The sequence below is a fragment of the Bos mutus genome, chromosome 7 (genome assembly GCF_027580195.1).
Source record: "Bos mutus isolate GX-2022 chromosome 7, NWIPB_WYAK_1.1, whole genome shotgun sequence".
Classification (NCBI taxonomy): domain Eukaryota; kingdom Metazoa; phylum Chordata; class Mammalia; order Artiodactyla; family Bovidae; genus Bos; species Bos mutus.
Window position 1 is genome coordinate 82009000 of NC_091623.1, and position 16115 is coordinate 82025114.

The window sequence follows — 16115 nt, forward strand, 5'->3', positions numbered from 1 at the left end:
ATATTTTAGAGGTTAATTCTTTTTCAGTTGCTTAGTTTGCTATTATTTTCTCCCATTCTGAAGGCTGTCTTTTCACCTTGCGTATAGTTTCCTTTGTTGTGCAGAAGTTTTTAGTTTAATTAAGTCCCATTTGTTTATTTTTGCTTTTATTTCCATTACTCTGGGAGGTGGGTCATAGAGGATCCTGCTGTGATTTATGTCAGAGAGTGTTTTGCCTATGTTCTCCTCTAGGAGTTTTATAGTTTCTGGTCTTATGTTTAGATCTTTAATCCATTTTGAGTTTATTTTTGTGTATAGTGTTAGAAAGTGTCCTAGTTTCATTCTTTTACAAATGGTTGACCAGTTTTCCCAGCACCACTTGTTAAAGAGATTGTTGTTTCTCCACTGTATATTCTTGCCTCCCTTGTCAAAAATAAGGTGTCCATAGGTGTGTGAATTTATCTCTGGGCTTTCTATTTTGTTCCACTGATCTATATTTCTGTCTTTGTGCAGTACCATACTGTCTTGAGCAACTTCCCTTTCACTTTTCACTTTCATGCTTTGGAGAAGGAAATGGCAACCCACTCCAGTGTTCTTGCCTGGAGAATCCCAGGGACAGGGGAGCCTGGTGGGCTGCCGTCTATGGGGTCGCACAGAGTCGGACACGACTGAAGTGACTTAGCAGCAGCAGCAGCAGCATACTGTCTTGATGACTGTAGCTTTGTAGTGTACTCTGAAGTCAGGCAGGTTGATTCCTAATTCCATTCTTCTTTCTTAAGATTGCTTTGGCTATTTGAGGTTTTTTGTATTTCCATACAAATTGTGAAATTATTTGTTCTAGCTCTCTGAAAAATACCATTGGTGGGTTGATAGGGATTGCATTGAATCTATAGATTGCTTTGGGTAGTATACTCATTTTCACTATATTGATTATTCCAGATCCATGAACATGGTATATTTCTCCATCTACTTGTGTCATCTTTGATTTCCTTCATCAATGTTTTATAGTTTTCTATATATAGGTCTTCTATTTCTTTAGGTAGATTTATTCCTAAGTATTTTATTCTTTACATTGCAATGGTGAATGGAATTGTTTCCTTAATTTCTCTTTCTGTTTTCTCATTGTTAGTGTATAGGAATGCAAGAGATTTCTGTGTGTTAATTTTATATTCTGCAACTTTACTATATTCATTGATTAGCTCTAGCAATTTTCTGGTGGAGTCTTTAGGGTTTTCTATGTAGAGGATCATATCATCCACAAACAGTGAGAGTTTTACCTCTTCTTTTCCAATCTGGATTTCTTCTATTTCTTCTGCTTCTCTGATTGCTGCAGCTAAAACTTCCAAAACTATGTTGAATAGTAGTGGTGAGAATGGGCACCCTTGTCTTGTTCCTGACTTTAGGGGAAATGCTTTAAATTTTTCACCATTGAGGATGTTTGCTGTGGGTTCATCATATATAGCTTTTATTATGTTGAGGTATTTTCCTTCTATGCCTGTTTTCTGGGGTTGTTTTTTTTATTATTATTATCATAAATGGATGTTGAATTTTGTCAAAAGCTTTCTTTGCCTCTATTGAGATAATCATATGGTTTTTAATCTTTCAATTTGTTAATGTGATGTATCAAACTGATTTGATTTGCAAATATTGAAGGATCCTTGCATCCCTGGGATGAAACCCACTTGGTCATGATGTATGATCTTTTTAATATGTTGTTGGATTCTGTTTGCTAGGATTTTGTTAAGGATTTTTGCATCTATGTTCATCAGTGATATTAGCCAGTTCTTTTTGCCTCACTTTAGAGGCAGGAAATACATAGCCATCATTTTAATGTGCACCTCTTGTCTAATTAGAGTCTCAACAATGTTTGTGGTTTTACACATTGTACATATTTTTCAAAGAGTATGATTGTTCATACTCTTTACTTGTAATGATATTTCTACTGGGGTGCTGATCTTTTGCTTATTTATTCATTATATTCTTTATGCAATAGTTATCTGAACTCACTGTCATTAATCTGAACCCATTTATCATTGATTTTTATTATTTATCTCCAGTATCTGTTTTGATATTTATTTCTGTGTTGCTGTGGAGAATTAAAAATACTCATAATTATGTAGTTAAATCTTTCATTTTTCCTCTTCTGTTTTTTTGTTTCATCTAATTCAAGAATTTATGTGTGTGCTTCTATATTGAATTTTTGAAGTAAACACTTTATTGAGATATAATTCCCATAATATAAAAATTCAACCTTTTACAATGTAAAGTACAATGTTTTTTTACACATTCACAGAGCTGGGTAACCTCTACTACTATCTAAACTTAGAACATTTGTATCATCCCGACATGAAATCCACATCTATTGTCAGTCTCTTCCCATTTTCCTCTCCTCCCAACCTCAGCCACTAATCTACTCTCTCTAAGGGTTTGCTATTTGGGGCATTTCATGTAAATGGGATTAAATAATATGTGGTGTTTGGAAATGGCTTCTTTCACTTAGTTTCCTTATCAGTTATCTATTTACTGTTGATTTAGAGTACTGATGTCTCCTGCTGTTACTAAATGTCTATTTCTCCCTCTGACCTGTTTGCATTTTCTTAGTATATAGAGGTACTACCATTAGGTAGGATGTAAGCAGGAAGCTTTTGGTAAATGTGCTTTATCAAGTTGAGGAAAGGCCCTCTACTCCTACTTTGCTGAGGTTTTATTAGTAAAGGATTTTAGATATTTGTTGCAAATTATCTGCATATATTCAAACGATCTGATGTTTTTCCTGCTTTATTTTGTGAATATGGTAAGTTACACTGATTTGTCAATGTTAGCGCAACCTTGTATTCCTAGAATAATCCCAAGAACGTTGTAATGTATACACACATGCACACACACAAGTCTATGTGTGTGTTTGGATCAACTACCTATAACATTTGAAGTAACTTTGCATCTAAGTTATGAAAAGACATTTGCCTGTGGTATTATTTTCTTCTAATATTCTTGCCATCTTTTGTTCTGATAGTAATGCCAGCTTCCCAAAATAACTTAGGAAATGTTGCATCCTCCTTATCTTCTGGAAGAGTTTTTAAACTCTGATCTGGTCCTATCTCTAGGTGAGATGTTTTGTAGAAGTCACAAATTTTACTTTCTTCCAGCCTTTGGATGCTGTGGCACAGTTTATTATATCATCCTTTTATATGTATATATATATATATATATATATATATATAGTGCCTTGTTGAAGTTTACCAGGTAAAAATGTTGTATACTATGATTACATTTGGGTTTATCTGTGGAATTGAACAGAATTGATTTCTCAATATCAAATTTGGGTCCTATTTCTTCCAGCCTCAAGAGAATTGGCTGGAGAGTTCTCCATCTTATTTTCTGGCAACAGTGTTAAAATTGCACTTTACATGTAGCCTGAAGTTTCCTAAACTTACAGAAAGATGATTTGCAAAGCAGTCTATGTTGAGGGTTTTGTGTGTCAAGTTTAAACTTAAGTTAGAAATCTAAGATTGTTGAAGTTTACGATTTCTTCCGGTTTTCTACCCATTTGTGGATGATGATGAATGTATCATCTGAGAGGTTGAAATTAAAGGAAAAGATAAACAGGTGACATTAAAGCTGAGTTCAAGCGTTTCACCCCAACAGCAAATATCAAAAATACAGATTCCTTTCATATGGAAAAAGATAAGACATAAAGAAAATGTTAAAGTAAAAACAGTAAATTCACTTCTGCTACTTTATGAGACCTCAAACACAAAAGGAGAGATCTCTAAAGAATATCATTAGTGTGGAGGAGCTATTTGATATATATCAAGTGTATCCTCTATATGAACTGTATACAGTTTAGTTTTCTTTCAAATGTTAATGGAGAAGGAAATATGACAATTTGTTTACCCAGTAGAAAACTCAAATTCCAAAAATAGGAAAAAATACACATAAAATTATTTGAGCACAATGTAATGATCTTTTTATAATGAACAATAGAACGTCTGTTTTTAAAATAGCTCATGATATTGAGAAAAACAGTTCACCTAAAATAAAATTTCAGTTTATCTGGAAAATTACAATATTGAAAATATTTAAGAAGCACTAGAAAACAGCCAAATCACTGTTTACATAAAATAATTGAGTCTACTACAATTTGTTAACAAATAAATATTAGTTTTAAATGTACTTCTCTTAAGGTTAAAATTCACAAAGATAGAAAAATTCCAAGAAAAGGAGAAGGAAAAGATTTTAAAAGAAAAAAATATTATTTTTTTTTAAAGAAACACAAAAATAGAGTTATTTTAAATATCAAATATTTAGTGTTTGGGATGGAAAAAATACAAGAAAATCACATATTAAATGACAAATGACAAAAGAAAATTTTCCCCACTTTCTTCAATTTAAGTCTGAAGTTGGCAATAAGGAGTTCATGATCTGAGCCACAGTCAGCTCCTGGTAATATAAAAATTACCTATATATGAATAAAGATATGACAAATAAAGGAAAAGTTGATGGATTTTATCTGAAACTTACAAGCAAAACCAATTATTATTAAGAAAATAATAATGTATGAAATCAGATTTAATACAGCATTAACAGAAAAAAAAAATCTCACTTGAATAGATATCTCTTCTTTGAGTGTAAGTACTAGAGGAAAGAAATGTAAATTCAAATAAGTAAGTAAAACCTCAGCCTCAATTATCCTATTGATTTAATATAAAAATGAAGACAATCAAGGAAAATGTAAATTGAGTTTTCTATGAGAGAGTCAATGCCTAGGCAGGTTGATAAGAAGTCCGGGGGTCCCCAGAGAGAGAGGGGGGTCTGGAATTCTCAAGGGGGAGGAAAGGACAATTTTTTTTTCCTCTACATTCCTTAGTCTTAGTCACATAAAACATTTTTATCTTTAAGCATGGAACTGATGCTTACACAACAAACAACTCAGTTTAAACTCTGTGCTAAGGATTATATAACAGCAAAGTATCCTGCCTGAGGACAGTTTCTCCTTCCTGAAAACATTCTGACTAATCCTGTTATCTTAAAATGTAAATTATGGGCGTGGGTCTAGTAAGATCTTTACAACCTCCAGACATTCAAGAAACTGCACTGGTCATAACAAACACCCTCTTCCAACATACAAGAGAAGACTCTATACATGGGCATCACCAGATGGTCAACACCAAAATCAGATTGATTATATTCTTTGCAGTCAAAGATGGAGAAGCTCTATACAGTCAGCAAAAACAAGAACAGGAGCTGACTGTGGCTCAGACCATGAACTCCTTATTGCCAAATTTAGACTTAAATTGAAGAAAGTAGGAGAAACCACTAGACCATTCAGGTATGACCTAAATCAAATCCCTTATGATTATACAGTGAAAGTGAGAAATAGATTTAAGGGCCTAGATCTGATAGATAGAGTGCCTGATGGACTATGGACTGAGGTTCGTGACACTGTACAGGAGACAGGGATCAATACCATCCCCATGGAAAAGAAATGCAAAAAAGCAAAATGGCTGTCTGAGGAGGCCTTACAAATAGCTGTGAAAAGAAGAGAAGCGAAAAGCAAAGGAGAAAAGGAAAGATATAAGCATCTGAATGCAGAGTTCCAAAGAATAGCAAGAAGAGATAAGAAAGCCTTCCTCACTGATCAATGCAAAGAAATAGAGGAAAACAACAGAATGGGGAAGACTAGAGATCTCTTCAAGAAAATTAGAGATACCAAGGGAATATTTCATGCAAAGATGGGCTCAATAAAGGACAGAAATCGTATGGACCTGACAGAAGCAGAAAATATCAAGAAGAGGTGGCAAGAATACACAGAAGAACTGTACAAAAAAGATGTTCATGACCCAGATAATCACGATGCTGTGATCACTGACCTAGAGCCAGACATCCTGGAATGTGAAGTCAAGTGGACCTTAGAAAGCATCACTACAAAGCTAGTGGAGGTGATGGAATTCCAGTTGAGTTATTCCAAAATCTGAAAGATGATGCTGTGAAAGTGCTGCACTCATTATGCCAGCAAATCTGGAAAACTCAGCAGTGGCCACAGGACTGGAAAAGGTCAGTTTTCATTCCAATCCCAAAGAAAGGCAATGCCAAAGGACGCTCAAACTACCACACAATTGCACTCATCTCACACGCTAGTAAAGTAATGCTCAAAATTCTCCAAGCCAGACTTCAGCAATATGTGAACCATCAACTTGCTGATGTTCAAGCTGGCTTTAGAAAAGACAGAGGAACCAGAGATCAAATTGCCAACATCCACTGGATCATGGAAAAAGCAAGAGAGTTCCAGAAAAACATCTATTTCTGCTTTATTGACTATGCCAAAAACCTTTGACTGTGTGGATCACAATAAACTGTGGAAAATTCTTCAAGAGGTGGGAATACCAGACCACCTTATCTGCCTCTTGAGAAATCTGTATGCAGGTCAAGAAGCAACAGTTAGAACTGGACATGGAGCAACAGACTGGTTCCAAATAGGAAAAGGAGTATGTCAAGGCTGTATATTGTCACCCTGTTTATTTAACTTATGTACAGAGTACATCACGAGAAACGCTGGACTGGAAGAAACACAAGCTGGAGTCAAGATTGCCGGGAGAAATATCAATAACCTCAGATATGCAGATGACACCACCCTTATGGCAGAAAGTGAAGAGGAACTAAAGAGCCTCTTGATGAAAGTGAAAGTGGAGAGTGAAAAAGTTGCCCTAAAGCTCAACACTCAGAAAACGAAGATCATGGCATCCGGTCCCATCACTTCATGGGAAATAGATGGGCAAACAGTGGAAACAGTGTCAGACGTTATTTTTATGGGCTCCAAAATGACTACAGATAGTGATTGCAGCCATGAAATTAAAAGACGCTTACTCCTTGGAAGGAAAGTTATGACCAACCTAGATAGCATATTCAAAAGCAGAGACATTACTTTGCCAACAAAGGTCCATCTAGTCAAGGCTATGGTTTTTCCTGTGGTCATGTATGGATGTGAGAGTTGGACTGTTAAGAAGGCTGAGTGCCGAAGAATTGATGCTTTTGAACTGTGGTGTTGGAGAAGACTCTTGAGAGTCCCTTGGCCTGCAAGGAGATCCATCCAGTCCATTCTAAAGATCAGTCCTGGGTGTTCATTGGAAGGACTGATGCTGAAACTCCAATACTTTGGCCACTTCATGCAAAGAGTTGACTCATTGGAAAAGACCCTGATGCTGGGAGGGATTAGGGGCAGGAGGAGCAGTGGACGACAGAGGATGCGATGGTTGGATGGCATCACTGACTCGATGGATGTGAGTCTCAGTGAACTCCGGGAGTTGGTGATGGACAGAGAGGCCTGGCGTGCTTCGATTCATGGGGTCGCAAAGAGTCGGACACAACTGAGTGACTGATCTGATCTGATCTGACATTCTTTTGATTCATTGTAATAACTAATTAAAAAGTATATAACTCCCTTGCTAACACTAGTGATGGGGTTACTCTCCATCCCCCTTCTGATGTCTGTGTCAGAAGCTTTCTCTATCTCTTTTATACTTTAATGAAACTTTATTACACAAAAGCTCTGAGTGATCAAGTCTCATCTCTGGCCCCAATTGAATTCTCCTCTGGAGGCCAAGAATCCTGGAGTCTTTCGTGGTTCAGCAACAGCCCTTTACTATGAAACATGAATATGACGATGGACATTGCAAGGAGATGCTGATGAAAGGTCAGATACATCATAAGATGAATTTCTCAAGGTCTGCACCACTTTCCTTTTCTTCAGCATTAATGTTTCCTTTCTTACTGTGTTTTCTAGGGTCTTGGATCTTCTTCCTCTCTTCTTCCCTGGCAATCCCATCTGTCCTCAAGGCTAGTGGCAGTCTCTCCTCTGCTTTCTTCACAATCTGCTTCTGTTTCTTGTCATCTCTATAATTTTCCTTATTCCTAAAGAGAGGTTGCAAGAGAACCATGTCTGTTTCTGGGCTCATCTATGATAGATATGGACATTCTTGGGCTTTTTTAGGACTAGTATGCAGACCCCCATCCACCCTTATACTGGCCAAAGGATTTATCAGAACTACTTGGTGCAACTGTTGTTAAGGTATTTGTAAAATACAAAGACATACAAGTTCTCCTTCACTGCTGCAACCTGTAGTCCTTGCAGTCTCTTGATGTCCAAGGTGGTCTCCTGTTGGCTGTTCCTGAACTCACTGTCAGCCTGGGAAATTATTCTTGTCACTCACCTCTGGAACATGCAGTTCCAGATACAATGCAGATACAAGCCTTACAGGGTAGCTAGAGCTGAAGCCAGTTTTCTGCTTGACCTATTTCAGTCTCACTGTTTCCTCTGTGAAGTCGAGGCATATTTCTTGAGCTTTCTCTTTAAAATTAAAATATGTAGTTTGAGTAAAATGAGGGACAAACACTGAAATCCATGGTGAATGTGTCAGCCTATTGTAATATTCTATCATTTTCTGTCCTGGATAAATGTGCCATCACAATCAGCTACAGGGTTTCTAAAACTCAGATTTCTGGACTTCAACCCACATAGGTCTTAGGTGGGAGTGGAGAATTTTCATTTCTAAGAGGTTCCTAGTTGATGTTGATAATGCTGGTACAGGTATTATACATTGAGAAAAGGGTTTAGGGACATTACAAAGCTGGTGTGAGACAAGGAGACAAATCTGAAGATTATTATCTAAACCCAGGCCATTTTTCAAATTGGTAAATTTTTAAATCTTTACTTCTTGGTATTTTGAAAATCCATCCACTAACCATACTTAAGCAAGATGTCATCTTTTGAATAACCTCCTCTAATAGATTAGCAATGATGGTTTAAGATTCCTAATCCTTTCTCCATTAATTCAGGTATGAGATTCTAGTCACAATGATCCATTTAAAGCATAAATCTGGTCAGCTCACCAGAACTATTCATATATATATATATAAATCTATTGTAAGAATTGACTCAGTGTCTTGATAGATGGGAAAGTCCCAGAAACTACCATCTCTGAACTGGAAAGCCATAAAAGTCAGCAGTATACTTGATTCCAATTCCAAATGCTTGAGAACCAGGAGTTCTGAAGTCCAGAGGCAGGAAAATATGGATGTACCAGCGAGGGAGAATGGATTAATCCTTCCTTCACTTTTTCCCAGTTGGGCCCTGACCAAATAGCAAAACACCCACTCACATTCATGAAAGTGGATTTATTTACTTAGTCTATAGAATCAAGTGCTAGTCTTTTCCAGAAACACCCTCAAGAACACACCTGAAACTATACCTCTATTGGAACTTGAACCCATGGTCTTTTAATTAGAATCACTCACCCGGGGTCTGTACTTACTGAGGCTCAGATTCTTCATGTCTTAGTGTAGAAGGAACTCAGGAAGAGGAACTCAGCAAGAGGCAAAGTGATAGGCAATAAATAGATTTATTAATATAGGATGCTTATAAGCAAAGCAAGGAAGCAGGCAAGGGAGTTCTGCCCCAAGGATTAAGTGGGCCACAATTTTATAATCAAAGGAAAGTGGGGAAGGAGGAAAAAACCCTTTTCTCTGAGTAGACCTCAGACTTACATTACTAGCTCCTCCTCATGTAGGGCAGGAGCGTGTCAGACCCTATGAGGTCAAACTAGGATTATCATAGAGCTTATTCAAATCAGTAGAGAAGTGGTGAAATTTTTCTTTCACCATATGGCTTTATTGTAAAACTGTTCCTTTTTAAAAATCAAAGATTTTTATTCTGTGTGTCTTGGAAATGAAACTAAAAATTTTGGCAATTAAGAAAATATTGATTCTACAGTTTTTACCTGGATTACTAAAGAGTAAGGCAGAACAAATATTTCAACAAAAACTGAGAGTGAAAAAAGACTTAAAATGGAAGAGAGATATGATTAAAAGGGGAGCAGAGAGAAGGTATGGAGGAATTGATATTGAAACAGAGCAAGACTTTATGGTCTTTCACCATCCCCCCTCCCCTCCCCGCTCATGTCCTCAGCTTGCCTTTTGCCTGTGGAAAAATTTTAGTCAAAAATAAGTTTACATAGAGAAAAACGAGAAAATGCAGGAATAAAGGAAAAGAGTCCAACAAGAATAAGTAATTTAGTTTAGTCATTAAGCAAAGTTAAAGTCTTTTAATTCCTCCTCAAGAGCTATAAATAAATTCTGAACACACCCTCTGAGCTAGATACTGAAACTTTCAACACGTGAAAGAAGTTAACTACTTGATGGCCAGACTATAGCCAAGACATAATCTGACATAATTCTGGGAATTTGCCTCAAGGAAATGGGAACAAACCAACCCTGAAGATTAAGACTAACTCTACTTAAAACCATCACTTCATGGCAAATAGATGGGGAAACAGTGGAAACTGGTTGACTTTGTTTTGGGGGGCTCCAAAATCACTGCAGATGGTGATTGCAGCCATGAAATTAAAAGATACTTACTTCTTGGAAGGAAAGTTATGACCAACCTAGACAGCATATTCAAAAGCAGAGACATTACTTTGTCAACAAAGGTCCATCTAGTCAAGGTTATGGTTTTTCCAGTGGTCATGTATGGATGTGAGAGTTGGACTGTGGAGAAAGCTGAGCACCGAAGAATTGATGCTTTTGAACTGTGGTGTTGGAGAAGACTCTTGAGAGTCCCTTGGACTGCAAGGAGATCCATCCAGTCCATTCTAAAGATCAGTCCTGGGTGTTCACTGGAAGGACTGATGCTGAAACTCCAATACTTTGGCCACTTCATGCAAAGAGTTGACTCATTGGAAAAGACCCTGATGCTGGGAAAGATTAAGGGTAGGAGGAGAAGGGGACGACGGAGGATGAGATGGTTGGATGGCATCACCGACACAATGGACATGGGTTTGGGTGGACTCTGGGAGTTGGTGATGGACAGGGAGGCCTAGCATGCTGTGGTTCGTGGGGCTGCAGAGAGTCAGACATGACTGAGAGACTGAACTGAACTGAACTACTTAAAACAATCAAGATGAGACTGGTCACACTACTGCATGACCAATTTCAAGATGACTGTCAGAGCTGACTGTGCTGTTTCTGCATGTAGCCCCCTCCCTCTGTCAATAAAAACTAGTAGTCCCTGGTTGTGAGGGTGGAAGTTGACCTTTGGATAGGAATCCTCCCTCCCCTACCCCCATTTCTGGCATCCAAAATGAAGCAAATTTTCCTTTCTACCAACCTTGCCTCTTTAGTGGATTTTGAGTGGTAAATAGCTGGACCCCACTTTCAGTCACAATATTACAAGTGAAAATACACAAGCACACTTCATATTAGTGAAAGGCTTCCACCTACATTTGCAGTAACTCAACATTAGCTAACACAAGTATATGCAGAAGAAACAATGAAAAGCTATCCTATGGTCTAAAAGCTAAAGTTAACCTAATGAATCTGTAGAGAATACAGAAGCCAAACATGCAAGAAAAAGCTTAATTTTTGACACTGATATTGAAACAAAATAAGATAAATACTAACAGAACACTATTTTTAAAGAGTGATAATTATATCAAACCAGAATTCTGTATCAAGCTTCAATGTTCCCCCAAGTAAAGATGTCTTTAAAAACTTAAAGTGAAATATTTTATTGTTAACAGCTTTGAATTAGACAAAATACTAGAGTGAAATATTAAGCTCCAAGGAAAATAATCCCAGATTGAAAATTAGGAATGCAGAATGGAATGAGGAGGAAAGGAAGCAATGATTAGGAAATATATATAATTTAATTTTGTTTTATAAAGAACTAGTTATATCTCTGGTAAAGAGTCAGACATGACTTATTGACTAAACGGCAGTGACAGATAACATCCCATGGAAATTAAAATATAGACAGAATTAAAATGCAGAAATGATAAAACACTCAGGAAAGTGTAATGGAATTGAAAGTGTTCTAAGGTTTTAGACTTTGGGAAAGGTGGTGAAAGTATTAGACTTTAAGTATATTAGACTATTAAGTGAAAGATTCATAATTCAATCATCAATGTAATTACACCCAGATTTGTATATGATTTGGATTAACAAATTGATTAGGGAATCTTGGAATAATAAAAGTGGAGTAAAAAGAGTAAAGAGACTATTTATGTCAAAGGGTAAGGAAAAAGCAATACAGTTGTTGTCATTTCAAATATGAGTAATTAGGTGAAATGTAAATGCACAAAACACTAATTTTGTTGTAGTGGCTGTTTGATATAGATATTATAGTCTTGTCAATAAGTTTTTTATATTTTTTATTGAAAAACTTTAAACAGTGTCTATTTTTTCCTATGAAAGCATAACTTATCTGAAGTTTTATATCAGGAAACCTCCATTCTTATTTTTGCAGAATGTATTCCATAGTGGGAGAAAAAGGAAACATAAAATATTGACTAAAATGTTGGCATAAACTCTAAGTAACACTCCCCACGTACAAACATATCACATTTTTTCATCTAGGACATTATGCAAATATAAGTAGCCCCAGATTTTTTTCTTTTAAAATCTCTTCAATCTCATTAATCTAAAATAGGCTGTGTCTCTGGGTTATCCACCGATTGGATTATCCACTGTTGGTCTATAAAAGGGCAATCAAAGGCAGAAGTCACTACTATCCGCAGCAAGGTACTGGTTGCCTTCATCTCAGGTGTGGGTCACAGGACAGCTCTTGGAACTGGGAGAACCAGCATTCATAAGTCAGACTGTTCTGGTAAGTGTGGCATTTTTATTGATGGCAAGAATGTCCTTTTGTATCCTTTTTTTTTTGGTAAAATCTCTTCTTAAGTTAGCAGATTTTACTCTTAAAACAAGAAGTTACCTAAGTTATTTCCTTGGTGTTAGTATTAAGAAGGTGGAGAAAACAATGGCACCCCACTCCAGTACTCTTGCCTGGAAAATCCCATGGATGGAGGAGCCTGGTAGGCTGCAGTCCATGGGGTCGCTAAGAGTCGGACACGACTGAGCGACTTCACTTTCACTTTTCACTTTCATGCATTGGAGGAGGAAATGGCAACCCACTCCAGTGTTCTTACCTAGAGAATCCCAGGGACGGTGGGGCCTGGTGGGCTGCCGTCTGTGGGGTCGCACAGAGTCCGACAGGACTGAAGCGACTTAGCAGTAGCAGCAGCAGTATTAAGGTGGAGAAAACAATGGCAACCCACTCCAGTATTCTTGCCTGGAAAATCCCATGGACGGAGGAGCCTGGTGGGCTGCAGTCCATGGGGTCGCTAAGAGTCGGACACGACTGAGCAACTTCACTTTCATGCATTGGAGAAGGAAATGGCAACCCACTCCAGTATTCTTGCCTGGAGAATACCAGGGACGGGGGAGCCTGGTGGGCTGCTGTCTATGGGATCGCACAGAATCAGACACGATTGAAGCGACTTAGCAGGAGCAGCAGTATTAAGAAATAGTTTTATATACCTTTGTATATGAAACTTTCTTAGGATAATAGTCCAGATTTTAGTTATTTTAATTTTTATTTATTTATGATTCATGGTTTTACATACCTTTGTATATGAAACTTTCTTGGGAATAACAGTCCAGATTTTCTAGAGTGTGGGCTCAGTTGCTCCATGGCATGAGCAATCTTCCCAGGCTATGGATTGAACCTGTGTCGCCTGCATTGGCAGGAGTATTCATAACCCCTGGACCACCAGGCAAGCCCCAACATTTTAGTTTTTAAAACAATGTCCCTGGAAAGCAAAGTAGTGTTTATCCCTGTGTTGCAGAAATTGTTCTATCTTAAAATTCCTTAGTTACTATGTGTGTTTTTTTTTCCCCCATTTTTCCTTTCTTCCCTTTATTTTTTGGTATCTTAGTTCCCCAACCAGGGATTGAATCCAGGCCACAGCAGTAAAAGTGATGAGTCCTAAACACTGGGCCCCCAGGGAACTCTACCCCCATCCTTTTCTTTCTTTGCTCAGCTCTCAGGAGTCAGACTTCCCATAATCTCATCATCTGAAATTGTAGTTAATTCTCCCTCCCTTTTGCCTTTCTTACTGCTCTTGCTCTTTCTCCTATCTCTGCATTGGCCTTACTGTTTGTCAGAATCCTTATTCATACCTAACACTAGAGTAGGCATTCTTAAGTCTATTAACAGTTTTATCTCATCAGGATTAAGATAAATTAGGGCAGTAACTTTGTTAAGTAGAATTATGAATCCTGGGTTTTAGTCCACACCTTGGCATATATTAGGTGCTCTGTAAATGAGAGGATCAAGTAACTTTCCCTCCAGACTCAAACATCTTTAAGAAGTACTGTTAATAATTATGGCAGAACAGCAGGAATGGAATTTTATTTTTTTCTCCCCTTAAAAATACCAATGTGGACAGAAATTTAAAAGAAAGGGTGCACTGATTAACTTTACATCTTAAATGGGTTATTGTGGCTAGAGTCTTAAAATGGATTACACAGAGAAAAATGATTTGAAAATAAATGATTGCAGTCCACCACAAGAGATTATCAGGGCTTATCTATGGTGATTTTATTTGAAAAATGTAGGAAAAAAATTTCTTTTTTGGTGTGAATAGTTTTCTCTCAAAATTCTGAGCATTTCCTAAGAACTAAACATATTTATGTTGCTATATGTCAGTGTTAAACATTAAAGACTAGATCAATATTGTCTTCATTAGATATCCAATTTAGTGAGAAAAACTATGAAATAAAAGATACTAATATATGTACAATTTAAAATAGGAAAAAATAACAGAAAATGTAATATTAATTTGGATTCCTGAATCAGGAAGAGTCAGTCATGTAAATGAGGTTTTGCAGGAAAATTGAAAGGTGCTCAAGAATTTCAAAGGGTGGCACCAGGTCGTTGAGAAGGTGCTCTTAGAGTGTTGTTCCGGGAGCAGTGGATGTTCTCCCCCTCAGATCCGGGGTGAGTTAGGTTCTAGTTTCTTGTTACCTCAGCATTGTGAACAGTCAGGTTGCTGAGCTTTCCCAGAGATCTCCCTCATCTCCCTCATCTCCCTCACCTTCCCTCACCAGGAAAATGGCTGAAGTGATGGAGTCCGAGATTGAGCAAAGTTTCCAAACTGTTAGATCTTGGAGGAAAAAGAAGGAACAAGAACAATTCCGTAAACTCTTTATTGGTGGCTTGAGCTCTGAAACCACAGAAGAAAGTCTGAGGAACTACTACAAGCAGTGGGGAAAGCTTATAAGCTGTGAGATCATAAGGGACCATGCAAGCAAAAGATCAAGAGGGTTTGGTTTTGTCACCTTTTCATCCATGGCTGAAGTGGATGCTGCCATGGCTGCCAGACCTCACTCTATTGATGGGAAAACAATTGCCCCCAAACGTGCTGTCCCAAGAGAGGAATCTGGACAGCGAGGGGTTTTCCTAACTGTGAAGAAGCTGTTTGTTGGTGGAATTGAAGATACTGAGGAACATCATCTTAGAGATTACTTTGAGAAATATGGAAAAATCGATGCCATTGAGATAATTACTGATAGAGAGTCTGGAAGAAAAAGAGGCTTTGGATTCGTGACTTTTGATGACCATGATCCCGTGGATAAGATTGTGTTGCAGAAAAACCATATCATCAATGGCCATCAGGCAGAAGTAAGAAAGGCCTTTTCTCGACCTAAAATGCAACAAGTCCAGCATTCTAGAAGTAGAAGGGGAGACAATGCTGGTTTTGGAGATTCTCCTGGTGATGATGGAAATGTTGGACCAGGGTCAAGACAAGGAAGTAGCTTTGGAGGACGATCTGATGGATTGAGAAGCGGTCAGTGGACTTGGTCATGGTTATAGTAGGTGTGGAGAATGACCAGGAAGTGGCAATTTGGGAGTTAGCCCTGGTTATGAAGGAGGAAAAAGAGTTTATGGTGGTGGAGAACTTGGATACGGATTGACAAGAGGATCTTTAGCTTCCTGTTTTACATGGACTTGACTGTATAAAGAGAGGATAAGAGCCCAGAGGTAACAGGGCAACTTTAGGTTATCCAAATAATTAATGACTTTAAGGAAACTCTTCTCAGTCATGCCATGACTGTGGCAGTGATGTAGCAGAAGACACCAGAACAGATGCAGTCATTTGTGAATGGATTGGTTTACTATACTATGGAGGAAAGAATGAAAAAAAATTGCTTTTGAGACAGTTTCCCAACTTTGTTTCTTTCAAGTAAGAGGACAGAAGCATCCCTTCTTTGATAACATTAGTTTTTTAAGTGTCCAGTGACAT

The 16115-nt window shown here is 37.6% G+C and overlaps 1 pseudogene; it reads left to right on the forward strand.

Annotated features, from left to right (window-relative positions):
* The first annotated feature begins 14923 nt into the window (after positions 1 to 14923).
* On the forward strand, positions 14924 to 15685 carry LOC102276643 (heterogeneous nuclear ribonucleoproteins A2/B1 pseudogene; annotated as a pseudogene).
* The last annotated feature ends 430 nt before the right edge of the window (positions 15686 to 16115 follow it).